Consider the following 20,625-nt stretch of genomic DNA (forward strand, 5'->3'; position numbering starts at 1 on the left):
AAAATGAATATTTCAAACGGTAGATGAATGTTATATTTTGTATAGAAACGTCATTGGTTAAAAACTGCAAATTTTGACAAAGTACTTGTAATTTATTATAATACAAACTATACATACTAGAATAATTGTAAGAGTATTTGTTGAATACCTATTACTAAATATTATGTTATAAATAATATTCAATATATTAAAATTATATAAAACATATCGCTGACATATTTTGTCCATTTTCCGTGTGTGTGTGTGTGTGTATATATATATGTGTGTGTCGGAGATGAAAGGACACCGGGCCCCCCCGTTGGAATTATTTGGAAAAGCCTCAATACTGTAGCATTTACAAAATAACCCAGGCACAGTCATTCGAAACTTGAGACAATGAGTTTAGGCTCGAGGCGACAACCGGTCGCCGAGCGTAGCCACGGTCACGAGATGAACGTTCCACCTAACAGAGATATAAAGTTACATAGCTTTCCTTTAAAGAATTGGCAGTACAGACACTCGACAATAAGACATTCCAACGGCCCCGCGGCTCGCCACACACAGACCCCATTCTTTGGGCCAGATGATCGCCAGATGCCGATGCATCGTTTACAGTTTATGTTCAGATAGCCTGAGGAACCGTTACAAATCTTAGGACTTAGTTAACTAAAGTCCTTCAGATTGACAAACAGTCTTTATTCTATCAGCCTGTAAATCTGTCACCTATTGCGGGAAGTTATGGGAAAACCTGATTTGGTCACGTACGACGTTGCCTGCTAGGAACTCTCTCTCTAGGGCGGCTAGCATCCTTTTCTAACCGCCAACATAGAAATTGACCAATTAACAGCAACGTCTATTTCCCTCACCCTCCGAGTGGAGGCTTTCTTTGACGAATCCGATGATCTCGTGCCCTTAGGCACACCCCATCATAGTTTTCCTCTGCAGCGTCGTCGTGACGGAAAGTCATTCCTTTTTCTGGCAATCTCATTAGCTAAACGCCTAGTGTGCTAGTACTATCGGAATAATCTCCATCTTAACAAAGAGTCAATCAAACGATCCTTGTATCACGAGTAGTAAGTCGAGTCCGACTTAGATTTTGAAGCAAAGTATATTCGTTATCCCGTGGACCGTGGATTCGCTATATCGAACCTAGGGCCATTGTCATTAGCGTCCAGTTACCGCGTCCGCTTGTCAATCTCGTATCAGCCATATTTGTGTAATAAACATCTGTGCGACAACCATGAACAACACTGGTGGAGATTCATTAAACGCCCTTAACGCCAACCCGACATATATATATATATATATATATATATAATCAGAACACTTATGTAATTCTTTCTATCCATTTAAATTTGAAAAAGGTGCCATAAGATTTATAGAAATATAAATTTAGCATTTGGGGAAAGTTAAAGACATTCCCAATTTCACCTAAGTAATATTTTAATGCATAAATTATTCTAAAGGAATGTATGACTGAAGAAATTATAACAATTAAAATATCAAATATCAAAATAGTCGTTGAAAAAATATATTGAATGATATGGAAATTACTTTGATTAAATATACGATATTTAGATGGTACTATGTGCAATTAAAGTTCTACTGCCTAAAACGACATCTGATACGTATTTGAAATTTCAGAATTAACAAAGCTATACTTATTTCTAAAATTTTCGATGTAGGAAATAAATATAAAGGAATACAATATAGAAGATAATCCTGGTAAAGAAACGAATAAATAAACTATATAATAATAAGCAGACAGTGGATTTTTATGCAAATTTATATTTTTAGGAATGCAATTTGAAGAAGTTAAAGCCCTTGCATCTATAAATTTTTCTTAAATATAAAATATATAAATATATAATATAAATATTTGCATTTAATAACGAGAAATGACATACCTGCGATTTGTTACGAATTTTTCAAATAATTGCCCCTCAGTAGGAAATTTGGAATCCAAGAACAACTTTACGCGTTCCCAAATATTTGCACGATTATGAATTCTCAACCAATACCGCGGAACCAAAAAACATCTTACGGATGAAGTAGCTACTATTCTTCGATTAACCATATTTTCTCCTAATTCATAGGTAACAATATTTTATTATAGAAATAATTTTTGTTAAAAAAATTCTTAGAAAAATAAATTTAGTAAAATATTACCTAAGCCGAAACACGCACCCCTGTTAAACGTACAAATTTGCATAAATATTGTACGTACGTCAGTCGGATAACGTTGCTGAGAGGTTGATGAAGGTTCTCTCATTAACATTTCTGCTACATCCGTAATTTTTTGCCATTCATTCATCTGTAAATTTATATGTTGTCAAGATCAATGTCCAATTTATAAATTTTCTATTTACAGTCAGTCACGGTACTTACATATCAATGAAATTACTAAATTTCTAAAAAGGAATTAAAAAATCAAAACAAAATTTATAAAAATTTTGAGATAAAATTACATTAGAAATGGCAAAACCATGAATTTTCCAATGCTAACATATTTTACTTCTAGTATTTTATATCTTTTCACTTTCTTTTTCTTAATAAAGAAGATAAAAGTAGTTAAATTGTGTTTTAATATACCAAAAAAGCTACCATTCGTAGAGGTACCATTTTGTTATAATACGTTATATATAAAGAACGTACGAATGTAGATTTTTGTAACTGACTGTACTTATATTCAACTTCCTTTCCTGCATTCTTTGTCTTAAATAATATGAAGATATAATAGTATTTGCCGATGTCGTACTTACAACATCTAATAATGTAGTTGTAATGACGCTTGAACGTTCAAAATCCATTCTCCTATCAGTTGCTTTCGATGATAGTAAGAGTTGTGCATAATCTATGAGATCTCGACTTCCGTCGATATCCTCGTCCATGTCACTTGCCTTTAAAATTAGGTGAAAAGTTATAGTATGAAATACATTCGGTATTATTGTACATATATTATTACATTATACAGAAATCCGATTTTAATCTACAAATGCGAAGTACTGATAAATTGTCTGCTGTAAGAAAAAAATGTTTTGACAGGAATTGAGTCTTTAACAGTCTTCTTATAGTAGGCTCTAGAACTAAAATACAAGTAAATAAAATAAGAATAAAATAAAAAATACAAAATTTAGTCCTATTCCCTGTATATTATTGCAAATTACATTTATCACTATTATTAGGCATTACAAGTATATAAAGCATACTTTGGTAGTTTCATATTCGTATTCTAATTCGTCCATCTTTGTAGCCATTTCTAAGCTCTTTAATAATCTGGGTTCCTTCTTTGCATTATTCTTTTCAGGATCGTATAATTCGTATTGAGTTCCATAAACAGAATGTGTTTTACGAACAATCATGTGTTCTATCAGACGACATTCACCTTCTAATAGAAAATGGACATGATTCACCATTCCTTTACCGTCACCTAGCAAAACCTTAAATAATTATTTTGTCATTACATTTACACTTATTCCGCTTCAATAGTATTTAACGAAAAATTTGCAGAAACTATCATAAAGAAAAAGATATATCTTCGATGTTTGAATTATCTTATGAATGAAGAAAGAACTAAAAACCACATTAACATAATTAAATTTTATAATAATATCGTATTTGGCCTCGTTTCAATCAGAAAAATCTCACTAGTGCGATAATGAAATCTTTATTACGAAAGAACGAAATACAAAATTTCGTTGTTGTATTAGCATTGTCCCATCGCGAGCATTTATAAAGTCTTTAGTTACTAATGTAATATAACAAATGTAAGAATATTTAATTTTTGTTTTTCTGTGATATTAATATTATGAGTATTATTTTATGTAATGTAATTTTATACCTCATCAGGTTGAAAATCCTTTAATTTACTGAGAATACAACATTCTCGTATTGTTTCTTCATCCCAACATTTAAAATAATTGAAATGTACTAACGCATCCTGCAATATGTCCCACTCTCTTTTTAAAGGAGACCGCAAAACGTCATCGAATTCTAAGCGAGGAATGCGAATCAAATCTACTGCGGCTATAAGCAAAACAAGATTATGTTTCTTACATATAATATTTTTGTATATTTTGCATATTTTTACAACCTCGGTTACTTTGTTATAAAGCAATATATCTGCGTTACTTTTAGTAACACAAAAAAATGCTTAAGGAACGATTTGTTTGACTCGAGAGGACAGCTTATTATGTTGCGAAACATTCTTTCTTCATGGTCACATTTTTCGAGGTTTAAATATTTTCGTAATTTATTTTTTAATGAAACCTTATATATTTCTGTATATCAGTTGTTAAAAACTGGCGATAAATTTTCACTGATTTCAGCAGTACATCCAGTATATACCGCTTAAAGTTAGAGGTTTATCAAATTTAGCTCCTTAATCCTCGTACAAACTCTAATTTTATCTAACTTTAAGGGGAAATAGACAAAAATACTACGTCACATACGTGCTACTGTTCGGGGAGGCAGAATAGCCTGCTACGAAAGGAGGAGAAATTGCTATTTTTCGGTGTCAACGCGACGCAGTTAGAAAATGCTGTGGCTACGGAAACAGACAGTAGAGGGGAGGGGGCGCATAAAGGCATAGTAACTACCTCATTCTCGAGCAAATAGTTATCGACGAGTTAGCAACTTTAGTCTCATTCATCAAAATCAAAGTTCATTGTCCGCTACCTAACTATCTGCAGTTGTATTGAGGAAAATATTAAGTTGGTATGATCACTAGTTCCTACATGCTAAGTTGGTACGACTTCTTACGACGCTCCTTTGTCTTAGGCGTCGACCACGTGTTAATTATCTAAGTATATCCGGTGTGTTCACATGGTCGTACTTGGTGGTGAAATACAGAACGTAAAAACTAAATCTGAGTGAATCAATAAATACCAAACTCCAAAATCTATTCAATAACAGGTTATGGGCCCAGGGCAGTAAACAACGACAGTGAAGGTATTTATTTGTTGAGTATTTTTGGTTTCTGTAATTATCCGAAAAGAGACCACGCCATGGTTGACCAGGAGAAGATGAATGATGTGGACAAAGACATGAACCCGATCCTCAATAAGGACAACTATGACTATTGGAAGACGATGACGGAAACTACGATGGTTTTCTTGGGTTCTTGAGATGCGGTGGATCCTGGTTTAACGCCAGCAGAAAGGCTAATACCCGAGTATGTTGAAATGGATAACAAAGCAGGTGCTTACATTTTCCGGCATGATCGCCCCGAATATCTTACGGACATCAGCGCTCTAAAAATAGCGAAGGAGTACTGGAAGACACTGGAAGATATTCATGGGAGATCAACATCGATGGACATTGTTTTATGCATGCGGGAACTGGGCACTATCGAGAAGACCCCTAGCATGGATATCTCCGCGTACTGTAGGAGGATTCAAACCCTGTGTGACAAGTTATCCAAAGCCGGTATAAAAATTGAAGATCATATCGTGGCGTGTTTCCTTTTGGCTGGCCTCACGACAGATTCAAATTACTCGACGTACTTCAGAGTAACGAAGATTGATAAGGATCTGACCTCGAGGGCGGTGAAGTCCTACCTTCTACTCAAAGAGAGAAGGATCGACGGAGCTGCGGAGTCGTCCGAGCAAGGCAGTGCAATGGCGACCAGGAGACAATGGAAGCCCAAGGTGGCGTAACGAAATAAAGATGGCGCGAAGCCGAAGAACAGAGACACACATGACCAGAAATGTTACAAATGTGAAAAATGGGGCCAGTGTCAAGGGGAGAAAGGAGATAGAGAGGAGAAGAACTCCGAGAAGAAGAAGAAACAGGAGAATAACAAGAAGAAGAGGGGATCAGAAGACAAACCAAGGTTCAAGGGATTTATATCGACATTGGCCTTATCATCCATCAGTTTGTTGTTGAAAGGGGGAAGATCAGTTACCGTGACTCAGGCGTTTCAAATCATATGACTCCGGACAGGCATCGTGGATTTCACACCTGCGACCGGACATATCAGGAGTAATAAGGGACGTCTGGAAGTTAAGGGGAAGGGAACGATCACTGTAAAAATGACTGAGTCCTGTGATGGTTAGACCCTATCTTTGTCGAATGCTCTGTGGGTGCCTGAGTTAGATGTAAATCTAATCTCAATCAGACAGTTGGCAAAGAAGGGTGTTACCACCGTGTGTACAAGGGATGAGACTATTGGAACGCATGATGATGGCGACGTTGTGTTGCATTCCAAAGTAAGAGACGATGTGTACTACTTGGAGACAATCCCCAATGAAAGGCACGTCGCAAATGTCTTTGTGGAAAACGATCAAGAGGGGCCTAGCCACAGTGACGAAGACATTGAAGTCATTGAGGCAAAGGCATATAGGAGTACTGTATCGTGGCATGAGAGGTTAGGTCACTACATGGAAATACAATGAGGAAAATTCCTATAAGAAGCGTGAGGGAAGATTCCAAGAAACATGATGAACTGTGTGGAGTTTACGTGAAGGGAAAAATGACAAAACTGCCATTCTCGAGGACAGCTCATCACATATGTCAACGCCCTTTGGAGATCGTCCACAATGATGTCAGTGGCAGAGCTCAGTGCAAATCGTTAGATGGAGGTAACTACTTTGTAACTTTTATTGATGATTTCTCTCGTTTCATCAATGGAAAGAGCGAAGTATTCAGGTGTTTCAAAGAATATGAGATGGAAGTGGAGGCACTGCATCAGTCCAAGATAAGCACCCTCCAAACTGACAATGGCGGTGAGTACACAGGGATCAATTTTGAGAACTACCTGAAGGAGAAAGGTATTCTGTATAGGAAGACCGCCCCTAGGAACCCTGAGCAAAATGGCGTTTCAGAACGATCCAATAGGACCCTGGTTGAAATGTTTAGTTGTTTTCTCATCCAGTCACGGCTCCCTGATTATCTGTGGGGAAAAGCTATAAACACTGCGTGTGACATTAGAAACTTATGCCCATCCGCTGCTGTCAAGGATAAAAATCCATTGGAGTTGTATGTAAAGTTTGGTACCTGATAAACCCAAGCGGAAAGAAATATGATAGTAGGCAGATGAGGGGATTTTTGTAGGTTACGACCGACAAGTCAAGGGTTACAGGATCTATCTACCAAGGACTAAGAAGATGTCTTGTCATGTTCGGTTCGAAGAAAATGTGTTTCCCTGCAGGGGTGTTGGTGTGATCACGAGTAATATCAAGAAGAAATTCTTTGATTGGGTATGGAATGTGGAAGATTTTGAATCTGAAAAGGGAATTGAGCTAATTGATATTGAGGTCCAAAATGATGGTGAAAATGATGAGGGGGAAAGTGATTTTTCATGAATAATTTAATTAATGAAAATAATCAGGAGGAAGCTGTAAGTGTACTGATTGTGCCTAGAAGGTCAGCAAGACTACATAAGCTAAAGAGTTGTAACAGTTGTGCTCATGTTGCAACGGTTTGTAAAACTCAAAGTTTATTTGTGTCTGTTAATGTGCACGAAGCCCTGAGGGGACTCGATGCTCAAAAGTGGGCAGAGGCAATGTTGAAGTAGTTGGACAATCTCGTGAATAAAGATGTGTGGGACATGGTGTTAAGACCATTGGATAAAAATGTCATTGACTGTAAATGGGTCCTTGTCGTCAAAAGGGATTCTGATAGATATATAGCTGGGCTTTTAGCTTGGGGATTCTGGCAAAAACCTGGGGTAGACTATTTGAAGACCTTCAGCCCAATTGCAAAACGTAGGACCCTGAGAATTTTATTTGCTCTGTGTGCTGAGAATGAGTGGAACTATGAACACATTGATGTAGAGTGTGCATACCTCAACAGTCCTTTGGATGAGGACATACACATGGAGCAACCTGAATTTTTTGAAATCCTGAGAAAGGACAGAACTCAATATGTATGTAAACTTAAAAAGAGCCTGTATGGACTGAAGCAAGCTGGAAGAATGTGGTTCATACATAGTAATACTATTCTGAAGAGTATGAATCTGAAACCATGTCTGAGTGATTCATGTGTGTATGTGAATGTATCCAAAATCTAATTGTCGCGGTGTATGTGGATGACATTCTTGCGTTTGGAACATAGACTGCGATTGGTATGTTCAAGGCTAGTATTAAGGAAAAATTAAATGTTAGGGTGCTGGGTACTGATACTCAATTCTTGTCCATCTATTTGAGTAAGCCAAACAGCACTACTGTTGTGTTTGATCAATCTGTGTAGATAGGCCAAAGGCTGAATCTATTTGATATTACTCATGAGACTGGAGTGTTAACACCACTAGCAAAGGAGTATGAAGCTGGTTTTGATATTGAGTGCGATGAACCTTTTGACAATAAGTTGTATGAACAAGCTGTTGGGCATATAGTGTATGCCGCTACCGTAAGCCGTCCTGATGTCGTATGTGCAATAGGTAAGCTAAGTCAAAGATGTGCAAATCCTACTGTGTCTGATTGGAAAGCAGTGAAGCATATTTTTAGATACCTGCTAAAAATCAAAGATTTAAAACTAGTATACCAAAAGACAGGGCAACCTTTGAAAGTGCTTTGCGATTCAAATCTTGCGGGGGGTTCAGTAGATATAAAATCTAGAATTGGGTATTCATACTTGCTAATGGTGCAATATCTTGGTTGTCAAAGAAGCAACCTATTATATCTCAGTCGACTTGTGAAGCAGAATTTGTAGCAATGCAGGAGGAAGCAAGGGAGACTGTGTGGATATCCTTACTGTTAAAAGAGTTCGATCAATTGACATATTGTCCCCGCCCATGCAAAATTTTCTGTGACAATATTAGAGCTATTTCATGGTCCAAGGATGAGGTAGTCACTGTGAGTTCTAAACATGTTCAAGTCCATTATTTCTATGTTACTTCTATGTTGAGAATTGCGTGTCTAAGGCTATTTTAGATTATGTTTATGTGCCAAGTTCTGAGAATATTGCAGATATTCTTACCAAAGATTTAAATAGGATTAAGACACAATATTTTACCAAAACTATGGGTCTTGTAGAAACTATGATCAAGGGGGAGTGTTGAGATAAATGTTAGGTTAATATGATCACTAATTCCTACATGCAGAATTGGTACGACTACTAACGACGCTGTTTTGTTTTCGCGTCCGCCACGCGTTAATTATCAGAAAGTATCCGGTGTGTTGTAATGGCTGTACATGGTGGTGAAATACAGAGTATACAAAACTAAATCTGTGTGAATCAATTAAATATCGAACCTATTGATTTATAGCGGGTTCTTAGGTCCTTAGCTGAAAATATACTTTGAGGATAATCTGGCAATCATCTTATCCGAAGAATAGCGAGCCACGGGACAGAAACCGTTGAAAAGTTTACTGTCGAGTGCCGCTATATATGCATTCTATACATTCTTGCATCTTTAAATGTTGCACGAATTCATAATAATTCACAATTTAATAATAATATTAACTTGACTTGATACTAAAACTTAACAATACAAGATTATTTTCAATATTATATGGTAGATAAATTTATAATAAAATGCAAGCAATAGATATGTAGTTCTACTATACATACATACTTTTTGTAAATACTGCTGCTGATCTTGGTATTTCATGCAACAATGCGACTTCACCGAATATATCGCCAGGACTCAAAATGCCCATATCAACCTCTTCCGAATCACCTAAGCACAAATAAAATTTATAACATTTCCTTACGCTTTTATAACACAACTACTTCTGCTCAGAAAATTTAAGGAATCTTTGTGCAAGTCAAAATAAGACGACAATAAAGAATAGAGATATTGTATCTAAAACTTCGTTTGTTAGTTTATGTAGTTATTTGTAACTTTACAAAACAAAATAAATTTGTAACATATTACAGGGCGACTATAAATACAAAATAAATTTTGTTTTGCTTTACATAATTCGAAAAATTTTGTTTTTCGTCTGTAATTTTCATTTACGAAGAATTTGAAGATTTATATAAAGGAAAATTTATTTTACGTACCAGTCCAGCGATCAATAACTATTTTCGATACGCTGACTTCTCCGCTTATAATGAAGTAAAGATTTTCAGCTTCGCGACCTTGTCGCACAATTACGCGATCAGGTCGTAAATATTGATAAAAGCATACCCTCGCTAAAATTTCTCTCAAATGTTCAGGATATTTTTTGAACACGTGAAACTTTTTAAATAATTCATATATATATTTTCTGTCGTCCGATGATCGGTCTTCTGGCCTCGTTAATAAATAAGAACGATCCTTAAATATAAAGTGTAACTTTTATCTAAATTATTTAGATAAATTATGATTAACGACACTTTCTAGTTTTATTGTATTTCATATTATAAGTAAACTGCGGATGTTTATATAAATTCATATTTTCAAAGAATAGAATTGAGGAAGCAGAAGTTAAGCAAAGATTTTTCCTGCACTATTTATAGATTGTTAGAGAATGAATAAGAGATAAGCGTACGTAAAATTTTCTTAAATTTTTTGTAAAACGAATAGTCGATAAAGTGGACAAGCGTTATATATTACATACAAATGTTATCAGTTTACAACTGTACATTTAAACAAAGTGCTCGCATTTTTATAACACAAACTACATAGACTAAAATAACGACAAAAACATTGTTAAATATTTATTACTAGATATTATTACGTATACAATACTCGGTATATTATTTATATTGAATATATTGCTAAAATATTTTGCATATCTGTATTATGGCTTAATTCACAAAAATTTCTTGACCCATCATTTTAATAATAAAAATACGCATAAACAATATGTTTTCAGAAACCCTCGAAATCCTAAGAAAAAAAAAAAAAATAAATGGTGAAACAATCTCTTTTCGTTGTCATATAGTTTAAGAATGAATAATTTGGTATGTGAAGCTTACTATTTTATATTCATAAACATCCGCAGTCTAGTTACATATATAAATATAAAGGAAAAGAAATGTTGAACCTCTAGAGTAAGAGCTTTCTTTTCGTGTTTTTTTTCTTGTGCCTTCCGAATATTAATTGTAATATCGTCACTGACTTCTTCAACTACAGACTTCTCGGTTAACCATTCGATATATTCCAAGACCAGTCTCACTGCAGCTCGGAAAAGATAAATCCCCTTTAACCTATTGACCTAAACAGTTATTATCATTACTATTATCGTATTAGTTTAATATTATGTTTTAACATTATTTTTAATATTATTTTCAGTGATCATATCGTTGGTTTAACGGAGAAATAACATCTCGAAAATTGTTAATTTTCAGATATCTGTAAAAATTGATTCCACATTATTTTGTACCTGACTGTAAAATGTAAACATATTGTAACTATGCATTGTATTTACTAGGACAGAATTGAGATAATTATTCATTACTTTTTAAATTATTCTTACTTTTTAAAAAACTGTTTTAATTCACAAAATCCGTTTACGTCATTTTTAATAATAAAAAATACCCGCAAAGAATATTTTATCATAAATCCGCAAAATTTGAAAAACAATAAAAATAATTAGTAAAACAACATTTCTTTTGGTTATACAAAAATTAAATTACCTGCAATATTATTATTTACAATTCATTCAGAAATTTTCTAACGATTTAAACTTATTAATATAAATTTGATTAAGTTTGTTTTTTTCTAAATTAGATATTAAATTAAATCGGACACCAGATAAGGGTAATAAATAACATAACAAGATTTGATACCAAACAACCACTACCGCTGTTCCTAATAGAACTAGAACCGAACAAAAACAACAAAGAAATCTATGACATTAAACAAATCTTAAACACAATAATCACAGTTGAACCACCCAGACAAAAAAAAGACATACCTCAATGCATGCGGTGCCAGCAATATGGACACACAAAAAACTACTGCAACAGAAACCCGGTGTGTGTCAAATGCGCAGAAAAGCATTTAACAACGTACTGCCCATACACGGGAAAACTAAACGAGGTAAAGTGCTACAACTGCAGCGGAAACCATCCAGCCAGCTACAAAGGCTGTCCAGCCAGAAAAATACTCCAACGTAAATTGTTTCCGCCGCTTAGAAGCAGGACATATAACTACCACCACACACAACAAGACAGGGCAGAAGCTGAGACACCAATAAAAGTACAGCACGTAATGAACAACAACCATAATAATACCAACACCACTGGCAGTCGAAGCTACGCGCAAGCAACCAAGGAAGTAACACCCGTAGCCAACCAAAACCACAACAATAACACCAACGACGCTACAGAAATAAAAGAACTATTAAAGCAATCCATCAAAAGCACCGACATGTTAACAAGAACGATAAGCGAACTAAAAGAAGCATTCAAACAGCAATCATTACAAATTACAGCTATGATACAACTGATAACAACCATGCTAAGCAAAAAGTAAAAACGGACATACTAAAAATAGCTGCCTGGAACTCTAACGGCCTACAACAAAGGGCCATTGAAACCAAAGCATTCCTGTACCACAACAACATAGACATACTACTCGTATCAGAAACGCATTTCACAACAAAAAGCTACATCAAAATACCGCACTATACCATATACGATACCAAGCACCCCTCAGGAAAAGCACACGGAGGGACCGCAGTGATAATAAGAAACGACATTAAACACCACCTACACAGCCAAGTTAGTAAAGAACACATACAAGCAACTACCGTTACCGTACAAACTAGCAGCAACCGTCTACAGCTGTCAGCAGTATATGCACCAGCGGGACACTAAATCACAGCGCAAATGTGTGAAGAATACTTCCAACAATTAGGCGACAAGTATATCGCAGCAGGAGACTACAACTCAAAGCACTCAACATGGGGATCAAGAATCACTACACCTCCAGGTAGAACCCTGGAAAAACACAACAGGAGAAACAACCTCAATATATTATCCACAGGAAGACCGACATACTGGCCGACAGACCTGAGCAAAATCCCTGACCTACTCGACTTTGCAGTCACAAAGGGACTAAATGGAAATAAAATAAATATAGCATCCAGCCTCGAGCTTAGCTCCAACCATACACCCATAATAATAACATACAGAAACAAGCCAATACTCTACAACAACTCAGAGACGCTATGCAACAAATCCACCAATTGGCAAACCTTCAAAGAAATAATCGAAAGCAAAATCAACTGCAACATCCCATTGAAAACGCCCGAACACATCGAACAAGCTGTAACGACACTTACAGAAACTATACAAGAAGCAGCACGGGCCACCACTAAACCTGAAACTACCACTATACAAACAAAACAAATCCCATCAGACATCCTCGAAAAAAGAAAAGCGAAAGCAAAATGGCAAAAACATAGAACAAAAGAAAACAAAAAACACCTAAACAAACTCGCAAAGGAAATAAAAAACAAAATAAAAGAGCACAACAACAACGAATTCACAAAGTTCATAGAGTCACTATCTGCACACGAGAACTACAACTATTCACTATGGAAAGCCACAAAAAAAATAAAGAAGATAATAAAACCAGCCCCAGCAATCAGAAAAGCAGACAACACATGGGCAAGAAGCAACGAAGAGCAAGCCGAAGAATTTTCCAACCACCTATGCAACACATTTACACCACACAACATCAATAACAGCAACCACAATAACCATACGGACGACGATGCGCTAACCACTAGCACCGCAATTGACAAGCAATACACCATACCTAAAACAGCGCAAGAAATTGGAAACATAATCGAAAAAACAACAAAGCACCAGGAATCGATCTAATCAATGGTAAAATCTTGACAAACCTCCCTCCAAAAGCGATACGACTAATCACTATAATATTCAATGCAATACTAAGAATATAATATTATCCTAAATTATGGAAACAGGCACAGATCATAATGTTACCCAAACCAGGCAAAGACCCACACGAAACAACATCTTACAGACCAATATCACTACTTCCCGTGCTCTCCAAAATACTAGAAAAAGTAATATACGCCCGACTAAAACCAATAATAGAGAAGGAAAAATTAATACCAGACCATCAATTTGGATTCAGAAACAAACACTTCACCATAGAACAAATGCACAGACTCGTCAACGAAATAATACACACGATAGAAAACAAACAATATTGTACAGCCCTATTCATGGACATAGAGAAAGCATTCGACAAAATAAACCACGAAAGCCTAATTCAAACAATCGAGAAACAATTCCCGGAAAAAATATACCAAATAATAAAATCATACATAAGCAACAGAGACTTCACAATAAAAATCAAGGACGCACACTCCGAAGTCAAAGACATCAAAGAAGGGGTTCCGCAAGGAAGCGTCCTAGGACCCATATTATACACACTATACACGACCAACATACCAACAACTACCAATAGAAAAATATTGACGTTCGCGGACGACACAGCCGTACTAGTCAGGCACACTAACCCTGTAACAGCAGCCACAATACTATAAGAGCATATCACAAAAATAGAAAAGTGGCTGCAAGACAAGCAAACTAAAGCTAACCCTCACAAATGCAACCACATCACATTCACACTGAGAAAACAGATAACACAAAACATCTTCCTGAACGACACGCAAATAACACAAACAAGGCAAGTCAAATACCTTGGACTTCACATAGATACACATTTCACATGGAAACAGCATATCAAATCAATAATAGACAAAATACAGACAGCAAGGAGACAGATGCACTGGTTAACAAGCCGAAAATCCAAATTAAGCACAGAAAACAAACTAAAAATATACAAAATAATCATAAAGCCAATCTGGACATACGGAATTCCACTATGGGGAACAGCAGCAATGAGCCATATAAACAAAATAGAAACAATCCAAGCCAAAATCCTTAGAACAATGGTAAACGCCCCGTGGTACGTTAGAAACGAGGACATAAGGAAAGACCTCGGAATACCAACGGTCAAGGAGGAGATTACCAGATTCGCAACAAGATACAGAACAAGAATAGAAACACACCCGAACCAGCTGGCAGCTGAAACGTGCAACACAACAAACATCGCAAGAAGACTAAAAAGGAAACACCCAATAGACCTCATAAAAGATATAATTTAGAAAAAAACGAAGATGGTACCCCGCTGGGGGTAGCTACCCACATGCTACATTTATTTTTATTTTATTTTTTTTTTTTACCAATATGATATAACACTTTACCGAATGTCCTTCAGGACAAATTGTAAAAAACCAAAATAAACTAAAAAAAAAAAAAGATGATTACCAGATGTCGATTCATTTTCACTATATGTTTCCAACTAGCCTAAGAACCCACTATAAATCTTAAGTTTTAGTTAGCTAAGATCCTTCAAATGGACAAACAGTCATTATTCTAACAGTCCCTATATCCGTCACCTACTACAAGATACGGGAAATCTGCTTTTCTCACGAACGACGCTTCCCGCTAGCAATTTTCTCTCAAGGGCGGCTAGCATCCTTTTCTAACCGCTAACATAGAAATTACCCAATTAAAAGCAACGTCCATTTCCCTCACTTTCCGAGCGAAGGTTTCCCTCGACGAGTCCGATGATCTCGTGCCCTTAGACACACCATCATAGTTTTCCTCTGCAGCATCACCGCGACGGAGAGACACATTCTCGTGCAATGCCGTTAGCGAGAAAAACAACGTCTTTACGATCAGTGAATACACTTGTACTAATCAACATTACCTCGATTGTATAACAACAATGGCTAATTCCAGTGAATATTCATTACATGCCCTTAACCCTAATCATAATGACAACCCGACATATATATGTCGGGTTGGGGTTAGGGGCGTTTAATGAGTCTTCGCTGGTGTTGTTCATTGTTGTTGTACAAACGTTTATTACACAGATATAGTTGGTACAAGATTGACAAGCGGCCGCGGTAACTAGACGCTAATGACAATGACCCTAGGTTCGATATAGCGAATCCACGGTCCACGGGATAACGAATGTACTTTGCTTCGTAGTCTAAGTCGGACTCGTCTTACTACTCGTGATACAAGGATCGCTTGATTAGCTCTTTGCTAAGACGTAGATTATTCACCGATTGTACAAACACACTAGGCGTATGGCTAATGAGACTGCCCGAAAGAGAATGACTTTTCGTCACGACGACGCTGCAGAGGAAAACTATGATGGGATGTGCCTAAGGGCACGAGATCGTCGGATTCGTCAAAGAAAGCCTCCACTCGGAGGGTTAGGGAAATGGACGTTGCCGTTAATCGGTTAATTTCTATGTTGGCGGTTAGAAAAGTATGCTAGCCGCACTTGAGAGAAAGTTCCTAGCGGGAAGCGTAGTATGTGAGGAAAGCAGATCTCCCGTATCTTCCTATAGTAGGTGATAGATTTAGGAACTGTTTAGAATAAATACTATTTGTCCGTTTGAAGGACCCGAGTTAACGAAATCCTAAGATTTGTAGCGGTTACTCAGGTTAGCTGAACATAAACTGTGAATGATGCATCGACATCTGGCGATCATCTTACCCAAAAGAATGGGGTCTGTGTGTAGCGAGCCACGGGGCCGTTGGAATGTTTATTGTCAAGTGTCGGTGCGACCAATTCTTTAAAGGTGTTAAGTCGAGCAACACTCTGCCTCGACCGGGCCACATACCGCGGGCAGTCCGGCAACCAGATGTCCGCACATCATCACCGCGTGCCATGAATAGCCTCAAGGACCCATCCTTATTGTTTACTACGAGAAGATTCGAGAAGATTCGTTCTATCACGTATGATGCTGTTGCGCCGCGAGGCTTAGTATGGATCGTGTTTCTAACCGTCGCCCGCGATCCTCCAACGTCTTATATAAATCGTCTCATCTGCTCGACGAAACATACAATGTATCGACGAGCGTATGGTTGCTGCCAAGCCGCGAGTTCCAGAAACGTCGATTACGGTCCGTTCTTTATTTTCACAAAGAAGTCGGCCTAAATGATCATCGACGCGAGCGGTAGCGTGATCCGAGCGCGGTGCGGGTCGTCTCCCCGAGAGGATAAGGAATTTATCTAAGGGCAGTTAGTCTCATTTGAAAATTCATATTGCATACATCGAGAGCTCTGACGAATAAATCGCTAAGTCTAACGAATATCGAGAAATATCAAAAGTCGAGTTGAATTTCTGTAACGCATTAACTGTATTCATCGCTAAATAATTTGTGACGCTTTTATTATTATTTAATTTATTGTTAAAAATACAAACAATATTAACCTGTTAACACAGTGTTAAATTCATTGAACTACCCCTGTTATCTTAATCGAAACAAGGGGAATGATTATTTCGCGGCGTTTATACGATTATACGAATCGTAGCGAGAATTTACGCCTCTCGCTGACGCGTTTTCCTCGCGTCCGCATCTCTGCGCGAACGGTCGTAACATAAGGAAAGCTATGTAACTCCATGTCTTTGTTAGGTGGAACGTTCATCCCGTGACCGCGGCTACGCTCGGCGACCAGTTGTCGCCTCGAGCCTAAGCTCATTGCCTCAAGTTTCGAACGACTGTGTTTGGGTTATTTTGTAAATGCTACAGTATTGAGGTTTTCCAAGTAATTCCAACAGGGGGGGGGGTTGTCCTTTTATCTCCGACATATATATATTATGATTTTTATTTTATTTTATTTTATTTTTGGTTCTTTTACAATTTGTCCTTATGGACATTTGGTAAAGTGTTATATCTTGTTGGTGAAGAAAAAAAAAATAAAAATAAAAAATAAATATAGCATGTGGGCGGCTACCCCCAGCGGGGTGCCAGCTTCGTTTTTTCTAAGTTATATCTTTTATGAGGTCTATGGGTGTTTCCTTTTTAGTCTACTTGCGATGTTTGTTGTGTTGCACGTTTCAGCTGCCAGCTGGTTCGGGTGTATTTCTATTCTTCCTCTGTATCTTGTTGCGAATCTGGTAATCTCTTCCTTGACCGTTTGGTATTCACAGGTCTTTCCGTATGTCCTCGTTTCTAACGTACCACGGGGCGCTTACCATTGTTCTAAGGATTTTGGCTTGGATTGTTTCTATTTTGTTTATATGGCTCATTGCTGCTGTTCCCCATAGTGGAATTCCGTATGTCCAGATTGGCTTTATGATTATTTTGTATATTTTTAGTTTGTTTTCTGTGCTTAATTTGGATTTTCGGCTTGTTAACCAGTGCATCTGTCTCCTTGCTGTCTGTATTTTGTCTATTATTGATTTGATATGCTGTTTCCATGTGAAATGTGTATCTATGTGAAGTCCAAGGTATTTGACTTGCCTTGTTTGTGTTATTTGCGTGTCGTTCAGGAAGATGTTTTGTGTTATCTGTTTTCTCAGTGTGAATGTGATGTGGTTGCATTTGTGAGGGTTAGCTTTAATTTGTTTGTCTTGCAGCCACTTTTCTATTTTTGTGATATGCTCTTATAGTATTGTGGCTGCTGTTACAGGGTTAGTGTGCCTGACTAGCACGGCTGTGTCGTCCGCGAATGTCAATATTTTGCTATCAATTTTGCTTTCAATTATTTCTTTGAAGGTTTGCCAATTAATGGATTTGTTGCATAGTGTCTCTGAGTTATTGTAGAGTATTGGCTTGTTTCTGTATGTTATTATTATGGGTGTATGGTCGGAGCTAAGCTCGAGGCTGGATGCTATATTTATTTTATTTCCGTTTAATCCCTTTGTGACTGCAAAGTCGAGTAGGTCAGGGATTTTGCTCAGGTCTGTCGGCCAGTATGTCGGTCTTCCTGTGGATAATATGTTGAGATTGTTTTTCCTGATCTGTTTTTCCAGGGTTCTGCCTCGAGGTGTAGTGATTCTTGATCCCCGTGTTGTGTGCTTTGAGTTGTAGTCTCCTGCTGCGATAAACTTGTCGCCTAGTTGTTGGAAGTATTCTTCCCACATTTGTGCTGTAATTTTGTGTCGCGGTGGTGCATATACTGCTGACAGCTGTAGACGGTTGCTGCTAGTTTGTACGGTAACGGTAGTTGCTTGTATGTGTTCTTTACTAACTTGGCTGTGTAGGTGGTGTTTAATGTCGTTTCTTATTATCACTGCGGTCCCTCCGTGTGCTTTTCCTGAGGGGTGCTTGGTATCGTATATGGTATAGTGCGGTATTTTGATGTAGCTTTTTGTTGTGAAATGCGTTTCTGATACGAGTAGTATGTCTATGTTGTTCTGGTACAGGAATGCTTTGGTTTCAATGGCCCTTTGTTGTAGGCCGTTAGAGTTCCAGGCAGCTATTTTTAGTATGTCCGTTTTTACTTTTTGCTTAGCATGGTTGTTATCAGTTGTATCATAGCTGTAATTTGTAATGATTGCTGTTTGAATGCTTCTTTTAGTTCGCTTATCGTTCTTGTTAACATGTCGGTGCTTTTGATGGATTGCTTTAATAGTTCTTTTATTTCTGTAGCGTCGTTGGTGTTATTGTTGTGGTTTTGGTTGGCTACGGGTGTTACTTCCTTGGTTGCTTGCGCGTAGCTTCGACTGCCAGTGGTGTTGGTATTATTATGGTTGTTGTTCATTACGTGCTGTACTTTTATTGGTGTCTCAATTTCTGCGCTATCTTGTTGTGTGTGATAGTAATTGTATGCCCCGCTTCGAAGTGGCGGAGACAGTTTACGTTGAAGTATTTTTCTGGCTGGACAGCCTTTGTAGCTGGCTGGATGGTTTCCGCTGCAGTTGTAGCACTTTACCTCGTTTAGTTTTCCCGTGTATGAGCAGTACGTTGCTTTTCTGCGCATTTGACACACACCGGGTTTCTGTTGCAGTAGTTTTTTGTGTGTCCATATTGTTGGCACCGCATGCATTGAGGTATGTCTTTTTTTTTTGTCTGGGTGGTTTAACTATGATTATTGTGTTTAAGATTTGTTTAATATCATAGATTTCTTTGTTGTTTTTGTTCGGTTCTAGTTCTATTAGGAACAGCGGTAGTTGTTGTTTGGTATCAAATCTTGTTATGTTATTTATTACTCTTACCTGGTGTCCGATTTTGGCTAGTTCGTCACATATGTTGCTTGTGTTTGGCTTTGGGTGTAGCCCTCTGATAACTGCTTTATAGCTTTTGTCAGTTTTGAGCTGGTAGGTGTGGTACCCGGCTTTTTTTTCTTTTAGCACTTTTACCACTTTTCTGTAGGTTTCTGGGGCGTTGGTTTGCACTTTTACCTGGTCCAGTTTTAATTGTTTTATTGAGTAGTTTTCTTTGCCTGCCGTGTTGTTTAGCAGTTCGAGGAGGGGGTCCATTATCCGTGCGTCTATGTAAATTGGTGGTGGTTTCGTGTTGTGTGTTGTTTTTTCCGTTGTGTCTGATTCTTTCTCTTGTGGTAGTGCGCTGAAGGGGTTTTTTAGAGGAATTTCCTGGAGCCACTGCTTACTTTCTGTTTCTGCAGTTCTCCTAGTGTTTGCGTTTGTTGTTAGTTTTCTTCTTTTGCTGGGAGTTACGACCTTCCAGCTTCCGTCATGTTGTGTCATTTCGTTGTTGTTGGCGTTTGTATCGTCGCTCATTTGGGTGATTTCCATTTCGGTTTCTGTGCATTCTTGAACTTCCATGGTTTTGTATATGGCGTATGTTTCGCGGTTGTTTGATATCCTGAGCGGTGGCACTCGTTGCATTTTTTTGTTTTCCCTGTTTTTCGCGCTTTCGGGAACACTTTCTCTCCATGTCCGGTTTCGCGGGAGAAACCTCTCCGGGCACCCGGCACGTCTGCACTCTTCGGCAGTCAAAAGGAAACTGATATATATTA

The 20,625-nt window shown here is 37.5% G+C and overlaps 1 pseudogene; it reads right to left on the reverse strand.

Annotated features, from left to right (window-relative positions):
- Positions 1-1,772: 1,772 nt before the first annotated feature.
- Positions 1,773-11,084, reverse strand: LOC132909466 (uncharacterized; annotated as a pseudogene).
- Positions 11,085-20,625: the final 9,541 nt, after the last annotated feature.

The sequence above is a fragment of the Bombus pascuorum genome, chromosome 8, assembly GCF_905332965.1.
Source record: "Bombus pascuorum chromosome 8, iyBomPasc1.1, whole genome shotgun sequence".
In the NCBI taxonomy this organism is placed as follows: Eukaryota; Metazoa; Arthropoda; class Insecta; order Hymenoptera; family Apidae; genus Bombus; species Bombus pascuorum.